Source organism: Ursus maritimus (assembly GCF_017311325.1).
Source record: "Ursus maritimus isolate PB19 chromosome X unlocalized genomic scaffold, ASM1731132v1 scaffold_X1, whole genome shotgun sequence".
In the NCBI taxonomy this organism is placed as follows: Eukaryota; Metazoa; Chordata; class Mammalia; order Carnivora; family Ursidae; genus Ursus; species Ursus maritimus.
Window position 1 is genome coordinate 53,205,892 of NW_024423319.1, and position 10,696 is coordinate 53,216,587.

Sequence of the window (10,696 nt, forward strand, 5' to 3'; positions counted from 1 at the left end):
AAAAAAAAATCTAGGTAATATTTAAATTACAGATTACCAATGAAATGCTGCATGCCATTCATATCAAATTTCTATTAATTCAATTCAGTTGTTTGAGAAGAGTGTCATGAAAATTGGACTAAGTCAAGTCAGTGTAGTTTTCTAATATCCACCTATTTCTCCTTCTTTGAATAATAACTGTAACAATTCTATACAGCATGGCAATGATGCACCATCCCCAGGTAAAATTAATGATAGAGTAATAATGAATAAAAATGTATATTATGTATGTAGACTATTCTTATATCTTTATTTATATACCCTTCAACCTTTTCTCTGTAGTATAGAAACAAAATACGTATTTATTAATATATCTTCATTTCATGTAAATCTTCTTGGGTATCTCTTAAACTGAATGTTAAGAGAGTAGATGAATCACAAGTGACATATATCTTTTTTTTTTATTTTTTTATTATGTTATGTTAGTCACCATACAGTACATCATTAGTTTTTGAGGTAGTATTCCATGATTCATTGTTTGTGTATAACACCCAGTGCTCCATACAATATGTGCCCTCCTTAATACCCATTACTGGGCTAGCCCATCCTTCCACCCCCCTCCCCTCTGAACCCCTCATTTTGTTTCTCAGACAAGTGACATATATACTAACACTAAATAAACATTTTTGGGAAACCAGACTTGACAGCGCAGAGCTGATTGCTTTTATAAACCTTGTTCGTGAGGGAGATAGGCAGAGTATAAATTCACAGGAAAAACTACTTGAAAAAAGTGCATTTGTTCTGTAAATTTATATCTAAGTTTTTTTTTATCTTCTGAAGATTCTTTTTTTATTGTCATGAGTGGGTGTTTTTAACACAAGGGGAAAAAAAAGTATGAAAGGACCTTCTCTTAAAGGTTAGGGAAAAAACAAAATAAAGATTAGGAAAAAGTGATAAAAAGGCACCATCATAATTTTTATTTTTATATACTGCTTATTTTACTTACTGTTCTTGGATAAATTATGTAAAAGCGTTGAAAAATATCTCTTTTAGTGTGACATTCTTAAATATTATCTACAACTAGTAAAGTGCAATACAAATAGCCTCACTTAAAGATAAGCATACTCTATATAACACAGCATAGCTTTAAAAAAGTTGTAAAAGGAAAACATTTAAATATGTATTTGAACAGAGATTAAATTTAAAATCTAATAATGATAAAACATCTTTTGGAAAAATATTAAACTCATTAACTCCTCCTGTTTATTAGATGCATATATACAATAAGTATATAAATGTATATATATACACACCACTCACACACACATGCATGCACACTTACATAGTTTTTTCTATATGCACATATACATTATCCTATACATTTTGAAATTCTATTTTTGAAGACATATTTAGAAATGTTGAAAATAGTATGTATTTATATCTATATTTTAAAAGTTCTTCTCTTTTCAATACATATTAGGTCAATATGTATTAATCCTGGATATTACTTTTATTCATATTTTTCTCTCCAAAGTCAATGAAAAAATGAAAGGAGTAGAAGGGCATCGATAGTAGGTAATTTTAATCCTTTCTTAAAAAGTGATCCTATAAATGCAGTAGGTATCAATAAATATGAATAGCTATAGCTACGAATAATATAGATAAATTGTCCTACTTCATTAATAGATCATAGACACGTTAATAGTATTTTATTTTATTTTATTTTTAAAGATTTATTTATTTGAGAGAGTGCCTGAGTGGGGGGAGGGGTCTGCTGGAGAGCAGACTCCCTGGTGAGCAAGGAGCCCAATGTGGGCTCCAGGCAGGGCTCCATCTCATGACCCAGAGATCATGACCTGAACGAAAATCAATACTCAAATGCTTAACTGACTGAGCCACCCAGGCACCCCAATACTCAATAAAGGTATATATCATATTCCTTGCTGAGTCATGCCACAATAAATGCTAGTTTGTACATTGTGTTAATTATTATATATCAATTATCAATTTGTTTGTGAAATGGTCCTCACAGCCTCAGTGCTCAGATTACCTTTCTGATACAGTTTTCTTATTCTTATCTCATAGATAAAGAGTTCATAGGAACAACTACAGGTTTTATTTGACTAAGGTACATGTACCTGCAACTAGTGTCATTCTGTGAATGACAGTAGTACCTATTTTTTTAAAGTAAAATTGACTTTCTTTTCAAAAAGTACCAGATATTATCTGTAGATGATCTTGATGTCACTAATTTACAAAGGAGAAAAAAAAACAGCTGAATTTTCATGAAAAACAAATATTTTATTTGGTATATCTACATTACCAATCAAAGAGGAAAAGTGAAAAAATCATTTTTTATAATAATTTTTATTTTGTTATGTTAGTCACCATACAGTATATCCTTAATTTTTGATGTAATGTTCCATGATTCATTATTTGCAGATAACACCCAGTGCACCACGCAATATGTGCCCTCCTTAATACCCATCACCGGCCTATCCCAATCTCCCACCCCCTCCCCTCTGAAGCCCTCAGTTTGTTTCCCAGAGTCCATAGTCTCTCATGGTTCATTCCCCCTTCTGTTTACCCCCCCTTCATTCTTCCCTTCTTTCTCCTACCGATCATCCTATTTCTTATGTTCCATAAATGAGTGAAACCATATGATAATTGTCTTTCTCTGCTTGACTTATTTCACTTAGCATAATCTCCTCCAGTCCCGTCCATGTTGCTGCAAATGTTGAGTAATCATTCTTTCTGATGGCTGACTAATATTCCATTGTATATATGGACCACATCTTCTTAATCCAGTCATCTGTTGAAGGGCATCTCAGCTCCTTCCACAATTTAGCTATTGTGGACAATGCTGCTATGAACATTGGGGTGCATATGGCCCTTTTCTTTACTACATCTGTATCTTTGGGGTAAATACCCAGTAGTGCAATTGCTGGATCATAGGGTAGCTCAATTGGACAGCTATATGCAAAAGAATGGAACTTGACCAGTCTCTCACACCATACACAAAGATAAACTCCAAATGGATGAAAGACCTCAATGTGAGACAGGAATCCATCAAAATCCTAGAGGATAACATAGGCTGCAACCTTTTTGACATCAGCCACAGCAGCTTATTTCATGACACATCTCCAAAGGCAAGAGAAACAAAAGGAAAAATGAACTTGTGGGACTTCATCAAGATAAAAAGCTTCTGCACAGCCAAGGAAACAGTCAAAAAAACTAAGAGGCAGCCCACGGAATGGGAGAAGATATTTGCAAATGACACTACAGATAAAAGACTAGTGTCCAAGATCTACAAAGAACTTCTCAAACTCAATACATGAGAAACAAATAATCAAATCAAAAAATGGGCAGAAGATATGAACAGACACTTTTCCAATGAAGACATACAAATGGCTAACAGACACATGAAAAAATGTTCAAAATCATTAGCCATCAGGGAAATTCAAATCAAAACCACCTTGAAATACCACCTTACACCGTTAGAATGGCAAAAATTGACAAGGCAGGAAACATCAAATGTTGGAGAAGATGTGGAGAAAGGGGATCCCTCTTACACTGTTGTTGGGAATGCAAGTTGGTACAGCCACTTTGGAAAACAGCGTGGAGGTCCCTTAAAAAGGTGAAAATAATCTTTATGTAAATTCATTTTCAAGGGCATATGCCCTGCTACTGCCATTAAAAATTAGCCAAAACATTTGCATCCAGATTGAACATTCTCCTCTGTCCAGTGAAGAAATTAATGTTGATGATAACCCTTACCCTAAGATTTCTTTTTGTACACTGTCCTAATTGTGTTAGAAAATTAGAATCTCAGAATAATTATTTTTGTATATAAATGGTGTTAAATACACTATACACACGATTAAAGACACTAATTAGATTAATATCAAACTAGATATTTGCATCTGAGTATAATACTAAAAATATTTGCCCATTACATATTATAATTAAAGTGAGTGCTCATTTAATTTCAGAGTTTTGATACATTGGACACCTCCTTAAGCCAAACTAGTGTAAGAATTAACAATTACAGTGTGCTTTGATATTCTAGACTCTTTCAATATTCAGAGTATATTATATGTCACATTTGATACTATATTTCCAATGCACATTTTGAGGAATATTTCCCAAGTGCTTATAGTGCAACAATTTATGGAAATGTAAATAGATTCTGATGCTAAAATAAAACTGAAGGCATGTCAGTTTTTATAACATGGCTTGCCTAAAAAGGCATCCCAAATCATTACACTAAGTGAAAGAAGTCATTAACAAAAGATCACTACATATATGAATTCATTTATATGAAATTTAAATATAAGAAAATTTATAGAGACATAAAGTAAATTAGTGGTGGCCTGTAGATGGATGAGGGAATGGAAGGGTTACTGCTAATTGTTATTCTGTTTCTTTTGGTAGTGAAGAACACATTCTAAAATTGTGATGATGGTTGCACAACTCTATGAATATAACCATTGGATTGTATACTAAATGGGTAAATTGTGTGGTATCTGATTTATATCTCAATAAATCTGTAACTAAAAAAGACTTCATATACTCAAGCATATATGGAAATATTTTATGAGATGACTGTATGCTTCATTGCCTGCTGGAACTAAGGACTACATAATTTGCAAACATGAAAATCACTTGAAGTTGATGTTTGCTGCAGCAGACATTCTTTGACCTGAATTGCAAACTCTCCGAAGTGAGTTTGTAAAAGAACCAAGAAATAAAGAAAATGTTTCCTTCATTCTACAGTTTAACAAAAGTCAATTTGTTATTGTATAATTCCACTTTATACACACACACGTGTACCAATATTGTGTGTGTATGCATAGATGTCGATGTATGTATTTGCTTATCGTGTAAGAAAATAGACCAGTACAAGGAAGAGAAAAACCTATTAGAAGATCTGTTTTTCTGTTATGAGGATAAACATTTTTAGGAAAAATGAAAATAGAAAGCTACTCCTCCCACCCCCAAGTTGTTAACATAGCAGGTAGCAGATAAAAGGGATCTTGGTTTAACAAGGAAATGAATTGATAGCATTCCTCTGTTCAAAAACCATCCACAGGTTTCTCCCTTCACTCTGTTTAAAAATTGGAGTCTCTAAAATGACCTGCAAAGCTCTACAACAGGGGTAGGCTAGCAAACAGTTCTTGTAAAGGGGCAGACTAAATATTTCAGGCTTACCAGGGCCCTAAGGTGCATGTTACAACTGCTCAATTTTGCCCCTATGGAACAAAAGCAGCCACAGGCAGTACATAAATGAATGAACATGACTGTATGCCATACAAGTTTATTTATGGAACTGAAATTTGAATCTCATAAGGTTTTCACATGTGAAGTAATGTTAGTCTTTCTTTCTTTCTTTCTTTCTTTCTTTCTTTCTTTCTTTCTTTCTTTCTTTCTTTCTTTCTTTCTGTCTTTTTCTTCTTTTTCTAACCATTTGAAAGCATAAAAGCCATTTTTAGCTCTTGGACTGTCCAAAAGCAGTTTGCTGACTCCTGCTGTCTCTCTGCCCTTATCTCCTACTCCTCTTCTCCTCGCTAGGACCCGTTGAGAAGAAACCCACAAGCATTGACAAATGGAGTCACTTACGCTAGGCCACATTACCAAACTAGGGTTTACTACCTAACCTAACTGCATGTTCAACCTCCTCCAGAAATGTAGTCTTGACTGGTCATTAAGGAATTTTCTGATCAGCAGCAACAAGATAACCTGTCACATGGGCTTTCTCCATCCCCCAGAGGAAGATGAAGTACTCCACCTAACAAGACCCTTGCCCGCATAAGGCGATCTCAACCAAAATAATTCTTTTTTTCTGTTTATGACTTCCTTGTCTTGTCTTTAAAAACCTTGTGCTTTTTGTGGCCCTTTGGAATTCCCCTCTACTTTCCAGATGAGATGTTGCCTGATTCATGAATCATTAATTAGAGATTCAAATCTACTCAGTTGAATTTTGTTTTTTCACACTTGGTTCCGAACATGCTGATCTTGCTGTCTACATCAGGCATACATCTGGTGACTTTATAAATTTGTTCCTTCTGTATGGAATCAGTTTAACCCAGATAGTCACACGGTTTTACTCCATCTTTTTCAAATCTTGTACAGATGTCACCTACAATATCCACAACAAATTTATTTTATTTTATTTCTTTGCTTTGCTATTGAATAGCACTTAAGAGCAAATGTGGTACTAACTAGCATGCCAGTGTCTTAATTTGAACATATAAGACTTCTTTGCCATATGCTTATAATTTGTAAATGAAAATCATTATTGACTGAATAATTACAAGTGAGCAACCTGTCACATGCCCCCAAATAATTGTTTATAGCTAATGACATTTTTTGCATATGTCATCTTCAAATTGCAGTTATGTATGTTCTTGACTAGTATTCCTTCCTTATTACCAAAGATTGACATCCCAGATTTTCTTCACCAAGATTATAATTCTTATTTAAATTCCTGTACTCAAAAGACCAATCCTCCAATGCATTTCATGTATTCCACTATACACATACACACACAAACACACACACACACATATGTATATCATGAATACAGAAATAAAATCTGAAGTATGGAGTAAGTACAATTTGTTTTTTTATGAGGTTTTTTTTTTTAAATTTTAATTCCAGTATAGTTAACATAGAGTGTTATATTATTTTCAGGTACAATATGTGTTCCAACAATTCTATATATTACCCAGTGCTTATCATGATAAGTGAACTCTTTAATCCCTATCACCTATTTCACCCATCCCCCCAACTCCCCTCTCATAACCATCAGTTTGTTCTCTATAGTTAAGAGTCTGTTTCTTGGTTTCTCTCTCCCTTTTTCTTCCTTTGCTCATTTGTTTTGTTTCTTAAATTCCATATAGGAGTGAAATCATACAGTATTTATCTTTCTCTGACTGATTTATTTCACTTAGCTTTATATACTCTAGCTCCATTTTGTTGTTGCAAAAGGCAAGATTTCATTCTTTTTTATGGCTGAATGATATTCCAGTATATACTGTAGTAAATATATATCTATATATCTATATATCAAGATATAGATATATATACTATATCTTCTTTATCCACTCATCTGTTTATGGACACTTGGGCTGCTTCCATAATTTGGTTGTTGTAAGCGATGCTGCTGTAAGCATAGGGACATAAGTATTCTTTTGAATTATTTTTTTGTATTCTATGGGTAAATACCCAGTAGGGTGATCATAGGACAGTTCTATTTTTAATTTTTTGAGGAACCTCCTTACTGTTTTTCACAGTGGCTGCACCAGTTTGCATTCCACCAATAGGGCATGGGGGTTCCATTTTCTTCACATTCTCACCAACATTTGTTGTTTCCTGTGTTTTTGATTTTAGCTATTCTGACAGGTGTGAAGTGGCATCTCACTGTAGTTTTGATTTGCATTTCCCTGATAATGAGTGATGTTGAGCATCTTTTCATGTCTTTGTTGGCCATCTGTATGTCTTCTTTGGAGAAATGTCTATTCCTGTCTTCTGCCCATTTCTAATTAGATTATTTATTATTTGGATGTTAAGTTATATCAGTTCTTTATATATTCTCTATGTTAACCCTTTATCAGATATGTCATTTGCAAATATCTTCTCCCATTCAGTAGGTTGTCTTTAGTTTCGTTGATCATTTCCTTTGCTGTGCAGAAGTGTTTTATTTCAATGTATGCCCAATAGTTTATTTTTGCTTTTGTTTCCCTTGCCTCAGGATACATACTTAGAAAAATATTGCTATAGCTGATGTAGAGGAAACTACTGCCTGTGCTCTCTTTTGTGATTTTTATGGTTTTGGGTCTGACATATAGGCCTGTAGTTTATTTTTATTTCATTTCTGTGCAGGGTGTAAGAAGGTGGTCCAGGTTCATTCATTGGCATGTAGCTGTCTACTTTTCCCAACACTGTTTGTTGAAGAGACTTTTTCCCATTGCATATTCTTGCCTGTTTTGTAGAAGATTAGTTGACGATATGATTGTGGATTTCTTTCTAGGCTTTCTATCCTGTTCCATTGATTTACGTGTCTATGTGTGTGCCAGTATCATACCTTTTTTTAATAATAATTTTTTATTATATTATGTTTGTCACCATACAGTACATCACTAGATTTTGTTGTAAAGTTCCATGATTCATTACCAGTGTATAACTCCCAGTGCACCATGCAAAAGTGCCCTCTGTAATACCCTCACCTATCCCAGCCTATCCCATTCCCTCACCCCCTCCCCTCTGAAGTCCTCATTTTCTTCCCCAGAGTCCATAGTCGCTCATGGTCCATTCCCCCTTCTGTTTATCCCCTGTTCTTCTTTCCCTTTCTTCTCCTACTGATATTCCTACTTCTTATGTTCCATAAATAAGTGAAACCATATGATAATTGTCTTTCTCTGCTTGACTTATTTCACTTAGCACAATCTCCTCCAGTCCCATCCATGTTGCTACAAATGTTGTGAAATTGTTCTTTTTGATTGCTGAGTAGTATTCCATTGTATATATGGACCACATCTTCTAAATCCAGTCATCTGTTGAAGGGCATCTTGGCTCCTTCCACAATTTAGCTATTGTTGACAATGCTGCTATGAACATTGGGGTGCATATAGCCATTCTCTTCACTACGTCTGTATATTTGGGGTAAATGCCCAGTAGTGCAATTACTGGATCATAGGGTAGCTCTATTTTTAACATTTTGAGGGACCTCCATACTGTTTTCCAAACTGGCTATATCAACTTGCATTCCCAACAACAATGTAAGAGGGATCCCTTTTCTCCACATCCTCTCCAACATTTGTTGTTTCCTGCCTTGTCAATTTTTGCCATTCTAACTGGCTTAAGATGGTAACTCAGTGTGGTTTTTATTTGAATTTCCCTGATGGCTAATGATTTTGAACATTTTTTCATGTGTCTCTTAGCCCTTTGTGTGTCTTCATTGGAAAAGTGTCTGTTCATATCTTCTGCCCATTTTTTGATTTGTTTGTTTCTTGTGTATTGAGTTTGAGAAGTTCTTTGTAGATCTTGGATACCAGTCTTTTATCTGTAGTGTCATTTGCAAATATCTTCCCCCATTCCATGGGCTGCCTCTTAGTTTTTTTGACTGTTTCCTTGGCTTTGCAGAAGTTTTTATCTTAATGAAGTCCCACAAGTTCATTTTTCCTTTTGTTTCTCTTGCCTTTGGAGATGTGTCATGAAAAAAGTTTGCTGTGGCTAATGTCAAAGAGTTTGCAGCCTATGTTGTCCTCTAGGATTTTGATGGATTCCTGTCTCACATGGAGGTCTTTCATCCATTTGGAGTTTATCTTTGTGTATGGTGTGAGAGAGTGGTCAAGTTTCATTCTTTTGCATGTAGCTGTCCAATTTTCCCAGCACCATTTATTGAAGAGACTGTCTTTTTTCCACTGGATGTGTTTTCCTGCTTTGTCAAAGATTAGTTGCCCAAAGAGCCGAGGGTCCATTTCTGGGTTCTCTATACTGTTCCATTGGTCTATGTGTCTGTTTTTGTGCCAGTACCATGCTGTCTTTGTGATCACAGCTTTGTAGTATAGCTTGAAATCCGGCAACGTGACGTCCCCAGCTTCGTTTTTCCTTTTCAACACTTCCTTGGTGATTCGGGGCCTTTTCTGGTTCCACACAAATTTAAGGGCTGTTTGTTCCAGTTCTTTGAAAAATGTCATTGGTATTTTGATCAGGTTGGCATTGAAAGTGTAGATTGCTTTGAGTGTAGATTGGCATTGAAAGTGTAGATATTTCAACTACCTTTCTTCTTCCAATCTATGAGCATGGAATATTTTACCATCTTTTTGTGTCTTCTTCAATGTCTTTCAAGAGTGACTTGTAGTTTCTAGAATATAATCCTCTACGTCTCTGGTTTAGTTAATTCTGAAATAACGTATGATTTTTGGTGCTATTGTAAATGGAATGGATTCCCTAATTTCTCTTTCCTCAGTTTCATTGTTCCTGTATAAAAATGCAACTGATTTCTGAGCATTGATTTTGTATCCCGTCACATTACTGAATTGATCTATAACTTCTAGTAGTTTGGGAGTGGATTCTTTTGGGTTTTCCAAATAGAGTATCATGTCATCTATGAAGAGAGAGAGTTTGACTTCTTCTTTGCTGATTGGAATACCTTTTATCACTTTTTGTTGTCTGATTGCTGTTGCAAGGACTTCTAGTATTATGTTGAATAATAATGGTGAAAGTGGGCATCCTTGTCGTGTTCCTGATCTTAAGGGAAAGGCTTCCAGCTTTTATCCCTATACTCTGAAGTGTTTTAATCAGGAAAGGATGCTGTATTTTGTCAAATGCTTTTTCTGCATCAATTGAGAGCATCATATGGTTGATATGATCTTTTCTTGTTGATACGATCTATCAATTTGATCGATTTGTGAATGTTGAACCACCTTGCATCCCAGGGATGAATCCCACTTGGTCATGATGGATAATCCTTTTAATGTACTATTGGATCCTATTTGCTAGGATCTTGTTGAGAATTTTGGCATCCATATTCATCAGGGATATCGTTCTGTAATTCTCCCTTTTGATGGGGTCTTTGCCTGGTTTGGGGAACAAGGTAATACTGGCTTTATGGAATGTTTGATAGTTTCCCTTCTGTTTCTATTTTTTGAAACAGCTTCAGGAGAATCGGTATTATTTCTTCTTTGAATGTTTTGTAGAATTCCCCAGGGAA

At 34.9% G+C, this 10,696-nt stretch overlaps 1 protein-coding gene across 1 annotated transcript in view; it reads right to left on the minus strand.

The window, feature by feature from the left end:
• PCDH11X (protocadherin 11 X-linked) overlaps nucleotides 1–10,696 on the minus strand; it is a 652,803-nt gene that overhangs the window by 403,110 nt on the left and 238,997 nt on the right.